This window comes from Lathyrus oleraceus, chromosome 3, assembly GCF_024323335.1.
Source record: "Lathyrus oleraceus cultivar Zhongwan6 chromosome 3, CAAS_Psat_ZW6_1.0, whole genome shotgun sequence".
In the NCBI taxonomy this organism is placed as follows: Eukaryota; Viridiplantae; Streptophyta; class Magnoliopsida; order Fabales; family Fabaceae; genus Lathyrus; species Lathyrus oleraceus.
The window spans coordinates 292186692-292199181 of NC_066581.1; positions in this window are offsets into that span (position 1 = coordinate 292186692).

Below are 12490 nucleotides of genomic sequence, written 5' to 3' on the forward strand. Positions count from 1 at the left end.
GGCAGTCAATCGCTTCTCTTCAATCAGATTCAATTGTTCATAACGACTCTGAATCCATTCAGCATCAGTCAACTAGGGGTTTGAGGGTATGCTTTTTCTTTTATTTGTTTTTTTCTTTAAAAAAAAAATTTTGATTTTTGTTTTTTTATTTTTTTTTTATTTTTCCCCCCTCTCCTTTTTTGTAATGCCCCAGTTTGACTATGCTGGGTTCTTGCGATGCAGTTGAATGATCTGCTTTTTATGCTCAAGAAGACGGGTAATCTCATCAGGAATCCCCTTCAACGTCATCTTCCTCTACTTCAAATACAGGGAATTCAAGATTGGGAGATGGCGTTGGATCATTATGTTCAATGGGTTTAGAAATCCCTGCATAATGATTTTGGATAATGAAAAAGCTTTTGAATTTAAACAAACAAATCATTATGCAGATGAAAAGATTGTTTTTATTCTTGTTTTTATGGTTTTTTGTGATCATTGATTTCATGCAAAAGCAAAAAGTGAAAACAAAAGGAAAAGCAAATGTTTGACAATGCATTAATTGAATGAAAACATCATTGTATATATGCTAGCAATGTTATCACTTCTCCTTTTGGCATGGGAGAAGGGTTTTGAACAAAGTGAACCATTACTCTGATCTATGAATGACTGTAGGAACATCTACAGCGACCCAATTGTGGCAGACACCACCAGGTATGATAAAGTTGCTCAGGTCCTCTACATCCTCTTCTAAGATAGCAGCAGCTTCCTCAGGTTGATTAGCATGGATGAAACCTCCACTCTTGAACAAACCTTGCTCGTTAAATGCCCCAGAGGAATAGCCAATGCCAGCCCGGGACTTGTTATCTTCAAGCTCAATCATCTTTCCTAAACCAGCAACTGCACCACATTCAATGGCCAGTTTCGCATCACGATAGGAAGCAAATGAAGGAGACTTCTTCTCAATCGGCTCAGTAATAGATAAAGCTTGGAAAGGCATTCCAACTTCATCCTCAGCATCAATATATGAGAAAGAAGACAAGTGGCTAACCAGGAATAAATCCATCAAAAGCACTTAGTCTGGCAAATTCCTCCTTGAGTTCACAATTCTCTAGCTCAAGATGACCCATCAATCTCGAAGAATTGGCTCGGGTGTAGTACCGGCAAAGTGTGTCTTCAAAATAAATGAAGAGCAATAGGGATCAGACCACAGGACCAGAAGCTGAGAACAACACCTGCTTATGCATATGATGCATGCAATGTTTGTGCATATGCTTTGTTTTTTTTATTTCAAAGGAACTCGAGGGTTTTATTTGCAAACTTTGAAATGTTAAGCATTTTATTGCATATGGAAATTATCTCATTGAATAATTCTTTGTCTTTCCATGTCTGAATTTTTTTTGCAAAGAAACCCCTTAAGTTCCTTAAAAAAAAAATTCTCGTTTTTTGATGATATGGATGCAGATGAATGCATGAATGCATGAATGCAACAATCACACTCAAGGATCAAGCAAGTCACACCACACAAAGGTCATGGGAAAGCTCATTGTATCCCTAATATCAATCATCCATTTTGGTGGATTATGGTTTTGACCTTATCAACACCCAAGTTCCATTGATATTAACGGTACATGAACCGGTTCAAACATCCTTAATATCAATCATCCATTTTGGTGGATTATGGTTTTCACCTTATCGACACCCAAGTTCCATTGATATTAAGGATGTCTGAACGACTCAACCATGAATCACGGGTTTGTTGAGAGTCACGAGCATGGAGTCTCGGTTAAGAACCACCCAAAGGGAGTGCACTATGGTTTAAACCTGCCGAACATGTTCTATCAGAGGTTCCCATAATCATCGTCCCATCTTTCGGATATTATCGGAGGAACGAATACTCGTATTCCAAAAATATTCTCAAGAGAGACTCTTATGAGTGTAGTATCGCGTAACAATCGCATCAGATCTTACATCTGAACGACCTCCGCACTACATCCTAAAAATAGGCCAAGATGGACTTGGTAAACTAAGGTCCTTGGCTTCTAAGGCACATGATTGAAAGAATAATGCCTAACCACAAATAACTTGTGTGAAATTATTAATCCAACATGACCTCCACCAAGTGAATGGACTCGCTAGTCAACTTGTTAAGGAATACTCCACACAAGTCGACAAGACTATGCCATTCTCCTATCCTAAGGTGCACTCGAGTTCGGGTATAGAACTCATCTCACAGAGACCACCAAGCAAACAGCAATTGTATATCAAGCAATTCAAACATTACAATCAATACAGTAATCCCAAATTGTATAAAAATATGTCAAATAACAGATAAACAATATCATACAACAAGGGTGAAAAGTAGGCAAAACCCACTGAGGAAGGTCTAATGGTGTCCCCAGCAGAGTCGCCACTTTTCTGTAGCGGTGTATTCGTCACTTTATGATTTATTGATTAAATCAAAAGCAAAGCATACAAAGAAATCAAGTCACCACCGCACTTTTATTTATCCAAAGTAATGGCTAAAAAGCGAACACAAGCCTAAGAAGTTTTACACATAGAAAACTAATGAAAAGATCAGAGATCTGGGTAAGGGGTTAATTACACAATGGGAAGGTGTTAGGCACCCAAAACGTCCTAGGTACTCCTAGGGAGCCCTTTTCACACTTGTTGTACGAAATGTTTATTTATTTATGACATATTGTGCAAACAATGATGGAAGGGATGAGAAAAGAATATACAAATTAGTTATTTTTGTGTTTGAACGGATGAACCCGTTGCCTACATACCTTTCCATGGAAGGTAAGGATCAAAACACCGTAGTTCGGCTAAAAAATTTCCAAAATATGAGTGGGTTCATTTTAAACAAAAGCCCTAAGGTCTTTCGTTATCCACGGGAGAAAACTCAACCTTATACAAACAACAAGTCCACCATGTGAGAAAAGCTTCAACTTGCTAGTGAGGGGTTAACCCTATAATAAGCAAGGAAGTCTTACAATTCAATCACTAAGGACCAAGGTGAGGTTAACATCAACCAACTAGGATAAATCAAACCTACGGCTAATGTATGAAAACTTAACAAGAATGGACAAAGCCACAAAACAATTGAATGAGTTGGATTAACCAATTAGGATTTATTCACAAAAGATGGTCAAAGTATGATTAGAATTCAATTCAAAGAAGTATTGTGAAATGGAGTTTGAAAATCAAAGGCCTAAAGCCTAGGTTTCTAATTTGAAAAGAGATGAAAATGTTTGCACAATATTTTTCAAGTTTGAGATTAACATGCAAATGGAGGTTTAAAGAAACAAAAGGATTGAGGGTGAGGGAGTGTAAAACTTCTTAGATGTTCACCTCTTGAAATCATATGTAGATGATTCAAGTGATTCCTTTGGAATAAGCAACAATGCAAATAAGCAAATGAATAAAGTAAGGTGATACCGGATGCCAATCAATGGACTTATACCAATCTCACAAAACAAAACTGGATACCGGATACCAATCAATGGATTTACACCAATCTCCTAAAACAAAAGAATGATACCGGATGCCAATCAATGGACTTATACCAATCTCACAAACAAACATGGATACCGGATACCAATCAATGGATTTACACCAATCTCCTAAAACAAAACAAATGATACCAGATGCCAATCAATGGACTTATACCAGTCTCACACCATATCATAGGAACAACTGCCAAGTGATGGACTTATGCTTGTCTCCTCCATGGACAAAGCAAAAATGCTATAAAACGAAGTTTATGAAATGATATACAAATGATGATGATAAATTCACTAAGGCACACTCAAGCAGATATGCACAGATGAATCAAGTAAGCAGACAATCAATTCAGTTAGCACACACTATATACAAGCAATTAGGCTCAAGCAAGGTTAGACTTTAAAGTCAACTGGAATGGGGTAAGTTGTGCTCTTAACCTTAACATTGAGAGTTAAGGTGAAGCAGATGAAATGGAGATGAGGGGTGTGCCTCATAGCTCTTATCCCTGGTCAGGGAGAGCTTTGAATATTAGAATGTGTGGGAGTTCAGAAAGTTGGAACTCTTCTCCACAAGTGATTTGACTCTATAAGATCTTGGGTTAATATCCACAATGCATCAACATGTTATGTGAGCAAAGGGATGACACACTGAATGGTAGGAGATGGACTACACATCTCTTTCATCTACCAATTGCCTCATAAGAGGACTTTTCCTGCTTAGCACAAAGATAAACAAACACAAGCATTGTCTCTTAAGGAGGGCTTCAGACAGGTGCCTGACCACATAACAGGCCAGGTCTTCCAGACTACATGAAGAAGAAAGGTTATACCTAAGTTGTTAAGCAACCAAGCAAAAGCAAGTTCAAAGTGAACTTAAGCAACTAATGTACCTGTTGAAACATCAAACAAATCAGTACAACTATACAGACAAACAACCAACAGTTAATATCAATAGTCAAACCCAATAAGCAAAGGCATAAGCCACAAGTCAAGCTCAAATGAGTTAACAACCCTACAAAACACACAATGTTAGTAGTCAAAGGCAACTATCAAATGCTCAAATGATGGAGCATCATGAACCATATAACTTGGATGTTCAACCTGAAAACAAAGCTCAAACATGAGAGGCAAACCACTAGGTCAAAGCCTAGGGTCAAAGATGGAGAAAAAATTCAAAACAGAAACTCAAATTTGACATGATGAAACTTCAAACAATTATTGACACATTGCAAAAAGTCTCACATCAATATCATTTACCAAATGCATTTCACAAACTAAACATGACAAGGTATGCAAGTTGTGAGCACATTGAGACATCAGAATGAACAAATGCACATAAATTCACAAATGATTCAAATAATCTTGAGAAAATTCATGGATGAACAGAACATACAACATGATCAACATACCAAAAATTAGAGCAATTGGACATGATTAGGCATCGTAATCAAATTGTATAAGGCAAGGCAATCAAAACAAACTCAAATATGACACCAAATGACACATCAACTTAGCACAAGCCTAAAACAGAAATGAAACATGGTAAAAACCTCAAATGAAAGCCAAAACAATATTCAACATGTCTAGAAACAATGTGTAAAATTTCACATCCATTGGATAAACCACAAGCATTTCATGATCAAATGAAAACCAAGACTATTCAAAAGCTCACACATGGCAATCCAGAAAGAAAAATCTCAATCAAATCAGAAATCAATCCAAAAATTCCAAGAAAAATCATGAACATTTGCAACATCCACGTGAAGCATCATACAGAAAATCACATCAATTGGAATTCATTTGGCATGACAAATCAATTAATCAAGTTGGACAAGCAAAGGTGTGACACAAATTGTCACACCTACATTCACATGATCATAAAACAGAAACCACAAATGGTAAAAATGCAAACTCAACAGAAAAATGTCCAGCCAAGAGTCTAGTTTCAACATGTCAAATTTCATAGGCATTGGATTAAATCTCAGCATTTCACAAATGGGGAAGCAAGGCAAGGTATAAAAGGCATACATGTTCACAAACCCTAGGACCAATTAATTTCCAGCCGTGCACAATTTATGGAAAAATAACCAAAAAAAAGTAGACAGAAAATGTGACATCATGCAAAAATCCTCATATTTTTTGGAGCCATTTTCAATTTAATATGAATTTTAGAAGATGAATAAAAAATAAAAAATGAATGAAGCATAGCATGTGAATGTCATGGAGGGAAAAGAAAATAATGGCATGGCATTTGAATAAAGGAAGCGCGGGGAATCGAAGCGAAGCACCATTTGAAATTGGCGCTAGGTGCTAAACGCACCGTTTCACTTAAAATTGGCTCTGGCCAATCAGAGCACTTCATGACAATACGTGGACCAACAGCATTCAAACCCTAGGATAACACATGCAAGGCGCGGGAATGAAATCCGCAGGAAACAATGATGAACTCGCAGGTAAATTCGCAGCAAGGCTTATGCATTCCGCAGGAAATTCTCCAGGAAATCTGGAAAACAGTATGAACATACGATGAAGATCATGAAGATCTTCATCCACTTTTCCAGAAAATTTTCAAAACATCCAGAAATCACAAATGAGCATGGTATCGTGTAGTACATTCAACATAGATTACAAATCCACAATTATTTCATGCAACAACACTTAAACATGAACGGATCGAGGAAAAGAAAATTCATCATGAAACTTTAAATCCTCGAAACTAAGTGAATATGGCATGGTTTTTAGTGAATCAAAGCTCAGATTAATCACAACAATGAGATCTACAAGAATAGCATAAGCAAATTGAGAAATGAGAGACACAATTTCATGACCTCTTGAAGAGCAGCTTTCGAATTCAATGGAATCAGGCCTTGCAATGTTCAAATGATCTTCTAGCAAGCTTGTAGAGTTGATTGGAAGAGGTCTTGAGGTCCAATTGTCCTTGATTCAACAGAATTTGGATTTCACCATTGATGAGCTTCAAGCTTGAGCTGCTCCAATGTGCACGAATTCACTTGGATCTTGGTTCAAACATGCTCCATGATGATTCCAGATGATGAATTAAGCAATGAATATGAAAATTGTATGAAGAAATTTGAGAGAAAAGTTTGATGAAAAATTCTAGATCTGAAAATTATGAGGTGTTGTTAGCAGAAAACAGTTATGATTTGTCTTATATACCCCCTCTTAATCAAGTTCCTAATCAAGCTTAAGCATTTGGCAAATGGATTAGTGAAAACAAAGTGCAAATTCAAAAGGGCCATTTCATACTATGCATGGTGTGCATGGTGAACAGTGCACGGGTTTGTGATCCAATTCCACTTAAAACATCATTTTGGAGCTATTGGAAGTGATTGAATGCTTAAACAATACACCAATTTTAAACTTTGAAAATTCCTTCCAAAAATCAAGTGGATTGGCACATGTTCATATGATGATATTTCATGTCATGTAATGCAAGAATTTGAAAGTAGAGGTCAAGAGAAGGATGTACAAAAAAGAGCCACTTGATATGGACATTTGGTTGAGAAGTTATGCACATTTGAAGTTCCATGTACACCTTGCCATGATTTGATCATAACTCCTTAACCACACATGAGAAATGGATGATCTTGGACTTTTTGGAAATGGGAGAGAAAGCTCTACAACTTTCATGTTCAACAAAATTTCATTTGAAGCTTTTTTGATCATGTAATATGAAGTTGAAGTTGGATGAAAACCTTTCTATTTTTGGAAAGTTCAAATTATAGGTCACTTTCTATTTTTGGCAAATTTTGACTAGACCTCAGATCCTTCAATGAGAGTGTTTAAAATGTCAAATGAGACTTGTTTGAACATGAATGAAGTATTTCCCATCACTTCCCACCTCCAAAATCCACAGTTGACTTGGCAATTGACTGGCTAGGGTTTCAGTTGACTGAAGAATGCCTTGATGAGATTCAAGCCTCTACCACTTGGGATTCTGATTCAAAATAACATCATAGCTCATATAAGCTCTTGTGAATGAATGTGGTGTCCAAATTCTCAAGAATGGCCACCATCTATAGCTCAATGACTGCCTTTGATTGCTTTGTCCTGTGATTACTTCATCTGCAAGTAACAAGGTTAGATGACATATTTTTGTACTTTTGGTTAGTGATAAAAAGAAAAAGCAATGATATACAAATGCAAAACAAGCTTGGTGATCAAGAAATCACTCTCAAAAAGATAACCCATCCATAGGGGAGGAAGCAAGGTGCACAATGATCCTTGAGGCAATGAAATGATATGATATGATGCCATGAGGGATCTTAGGGACAAAATTGGGGTCTTACAGTTGCCATTCAATGGTTTGGAGAAGATTCCGTCTTCTCAAGAGATTGCTGACATGCTTCACATAGATGTATTTGATATTGTTGCTAATATGACTACCAAAGGTGGAATTCAAGGTTTCCCATCTGATTTTCTCATTGCCCAAGCTACTTTATTTGGGAAGGCCATGAGTGAGGACGATTTTGAAGCCATATTCGTAGTACTTATTTATGGGCTAGTGTTATTTCCCAACATCGACAATTTCAAGGATGTGAACGCCATTAGGATTTTCTCTTCTCTTAATCCCGTTCTGACTCTGTTGGGTGACACTTGTTTCTCTTTGCATATGAGGAATGAAAAGGGTGGTGGTTCCATTGTGTGTTGTCTTCCTCTGTTGTACAAGTGGTTTATTTCGCACTTGCCGCAGACGCTTGCCTTCAAGGAGAACAAGGGATGTCTACGGTGGTCTGCGAGACTTATGTCTCTCACTAATGATGATATTTCTTGGTATAGCCGTGTTTATGATGGCATTTAGATTATTGACTCTTGTGGTGAGTTCTCCAATGTGCCTCTTCTTGGTACATGTGGTGGAATTAACTACAATCCTGCTTTGGCTTGTCGTCAGCTTGGGTTCCCCTTAAAGGATAAACCTAACAATGTTTTGTTGGAAGGCTTGTTCTTTCAAGAGGGTAAAGATTCCCAGAACTTGAAGGGTAGGATGGTCCGCGCTTGGTGCAAAGTTCATAAGAAAGGGAGGAATGAGCTTGGTCCGAAGAATTATATTGCTTTGGAACCTTACACCTCTTGGGTGAAGAGGAGAGCTCTTGAGTACCGCATGTCGTACGAGTATCCGAGACCTACCCCTATGGTTATGGTTGGGCCTTCAACCCTCCCTAATCAAGGAGTAGAGGAGTTGAGAGATGAAGACCAGTCGCGTGCATGGGTTCGTGAGCAAGAGGAACTTCTTCAGCAACTCAAAGATAAGGATGCAGTGATAGAGTTTCTAGAGCATCAGGTTATTGATGGGCCTGATGATGTGGTTACTTCTCTTCTTCCTCACTCATCTAGGTTTTAGAAGAGGAAGTATGATCAACTCGCCAAGGAGAAGGCCGATATGGAAGCAGCTTATGAGAGAGAGGTGAAGAGGCTTTGTGCAACTTATCTTCGGATCTCGAAGGCTTTGGACGATTGCTTCTAGGGCTCTATAGGATGTTCATTTTCCTTCCATCTTGTATTGTATTTGGTTACCAAAACTGTACTACTTCTTTGGTGTAAAAAGTTTCCAAATATTATTGCTATGAGTATTCCATATATGTCTTAAAAGATAAATATTTTCAAATATTTACAAATAGACCTCTATAAAGTTCCTCTGATAAAAAATAAACCATACGCACAAACATTGCATGCATCATATGCATAAGCAGGTTTTGTTCTGAGCTCTTGATCAATGGTCTAAGTCTTTTCTCTTCATTTATTTTGAAGACAAGCTGACGCACCGGTATAATACCAGAGCCAATCATCCGAAGATAATGGATCACCTAAAGCAAGAGAACAGGGACCTGAAGGAAGATGATGCTAGGCTGACTGCCATGATGGAGGCAGTTCTGGTCGCCCAAAGCCAAGCTTTACCAACTCCTGCAACTCCTCCCGCGAGGACTGTCATATCTGAGATAACAACGTCAACCGTGCCTGCTGCAACAGCCCATTTCGCTCCAACTATGCCAGCTGGGTTCCCTTGGGGAATCCCCGCTAATTTTGTGCCAGAGGGTTTTGCTCCTACTCTCGCTTCCATTCCGGCATCTAGCCTGGTCCTATCTGTGCCACCTCCCGTTGTGCACACCCTTCCCCGTGTTGAAGACACCATCTATCATTACGATCCATTTGAGGGCCCGGATGTATATGAGAAGATGGATGAAATGAAAGATCAATTCCTTGAGTTGCGCAAGGAACTGAAGACTTTGAGGGGTAAGGACCTCTTTGGTAAAAGTGCTGCTGAGTTGTACTTAGTGCCCATTGTGAAGATCCTTATTAAATTCAAAGTGCCTGACTTTGAGAAATACAAGGGAAATACATGCCCGCTCAGCCATCTTGTGATGTATGCTCGCAAGATGTCAACACAGACTGACAACGATCAACTTCTGATCCACTACTTTTAGGATAGCCTGACAGGTGATGCACTCTGGTGGTATATGGGGCTGGAGAGTGCAAGCATCCGCTCTTTCAACGATCTAGGCGAGGCCTTCGTCAATCAGTATAAATATAATGTGGATATGGCTTCGGACAAGGACCAATTGAGGGCAATGTCGTAGAAGGACAAGGAGACCTTCAAGGAGTACGCCCAGAGATGGCGAGAACTGGCAGCTCAGATAATGCCACCCCTAGAAGAGAAGGAGATGACAAAGATCTTCTTGAAGACTTTGAGCTTTTTCTATTATGAAAGAATGATTGCCAGTGCTCCCTCAGACATCACTGAAATGGTGAATATGGGGATGAGATTAGAAGAAGGGGTCCGCGAAGGACGTTTATCTAGAGATGATGGTTCCTCAACAAAGAAGTATGGAGGCTTTTCTAGGGAGAAAGAGGGAGAGACCCATGTTGTGTCCTCTCATGTCAAAAGAAGGCCCTTTGTAAGGAGGAAGGATGTGTGTCCTGCCATCAACCAACACCAGGTGGCTCATATAGCACCTGCTTTTTGAGAAGTTCATCAACAACAACAACAACATCTCAACAACAACAGGCCTACCAACCTCGCAACAATAATAACACCAGCACAAGCAACTACGAGAGGAAAAGGGTAACTTTTGACCCGATTCCGATGACATATGCTGAGCTTTATCCTTCTTTGATAGACACGAAGCTAATAACTCTATGAGACCCTCCTGCTGTACCAACCAACCCTCAGTGGTGGTATAAGCCTGAGCTTCATTGTGTGTATCATTCTAGTGCTCCCGGATATGATGTGGAGAACTGTTACCCGTTGAAGACCAAGGTGCAAGACCTTGTGAGAAGTGGGATATTGTTTTTTGAGGACGTAAGTCCAAATGTTAAGAAGAACCCATTGCCCGGGCATGGGAAATCAGCTGTTAACATGGTCTAGGGATGCCCTGGCAAGTACAAAGTCCTTTATGTGAATGACCTAAGGCAGTCTTTGGTCGAGATGCACAAGCTGTTGTGTGAACACATCCTTTACGAGCATGACCATGATAGGTGCCAGGTGTGCACTTTCTATGAGATAGGATGCCGACAAGTAAGAAAGGACATCCAAGAGATGATTGACCAAGGGATGATCGAGATACTTCAGAATCGTAATGAGGACGAAGTTGATGTTATCACCCCAATGTTTAAACTTTATGAGCCTATTGTCATCAAGTATGATAGAAGCAAGAAGAAGGTATCACCAACTCTTGTGATCAAGCCAGCGGGCCCTGTCCCGTATGTATCAGACAAAGTTGTTCCCTATCGATACAATGCAGTCATGCTAGAAGATGGGAAGGAGGTGTCGTTGCCCTCAACCTCTGTCGTGAGCATTTAAGATGTCAGTGGTGTGACCCTTAGTGGTCGTGTTTTCTCGGCGCAACCGAAATCCCATGAAGACATTGTGAAGAGGATTGTTGTTAATCCTGCCGGTCCCGTGGGGACTTCTTCTCAAAATAATTTTATTCCTGTTGTTGACCCTGTTGCTGTCAAGAATAATAACACTCCTATCCTGGTTGGCCAGTCTGGCATTATGAAAGAGGATGGTGATGAGATGCTGAGGCTCATCAAGAGGAGTGAATATAATGTTGTTGATCAGCTGCTACAAACTCCATCAAAGATATTTGTGTTATCTTTGTTGATGAATTCCAAGCCACACCGCAAAGCTTTGCAGAGGGTGTTGGACGTGGCATACGTGGACCAAGATGTCACAATAGAACAGTTTGATAGGATTGTTGCAAATATAATTGCCTTCAACAACTTGAGCTTCTGTGATGCTGATCTTCTCGAGGCTGGAAAAAACCACAATTTGGCTTTACACATTTCAATGAACTATAAGGATGATGCCTTGTCCAATGTGTTGGTGGACACAGGATCATCACTCAATGTGTTTCCAAAATCCACTCTTGCTAAACTTTCGTATCAGGGGCCTCCCATGAGGCAGAGTGGAATGGTTGTGAAGGCGTTTGATGGATCGTGCAAAACTGTGATCGGTGAATTAGAACTCCCGATCAAGATTGGACCTAGTGATTTCTAGATCACTTTCCAGGTCATGGATATTCATCCGTCTTACAGTTGTTTACTGGGCAGACCATGGATTCACGAGGCACGCGCCGTGACATCCACCCTACACCAAAAATTGAGTTTCATAAAGAACAAGAAGTTGGTGGTGATAGGGGGAGAGAAGGCTCTCTTGGTCAGTCATTTATCTTCCTTCTCCTATATCGACGCTGAGGATGAGGTTGGGACTCCGTTCCAAGCCTTATCTATTACTGAGCCTTCGAGGAAATGACTTTCTTCATTTGTCTCCTATAATGATGCAAAGTTGGCCATTGAGCATGGTGCAACTACTGGTTTGGGGAAAACGATAAAGTTGGAAGATAATAAGTCCCGAGCTGGCATAGGGTATTCTTCTGGTGTTTCCAATGAGCGCGGGTGGTTCCAGAGTGGAGGTTTTATCCACACTGTTGAAGATCAGGAAGCTGCGGCCATTGTTGAAGATGATGAAGAGGAAGACCTTGGCAACT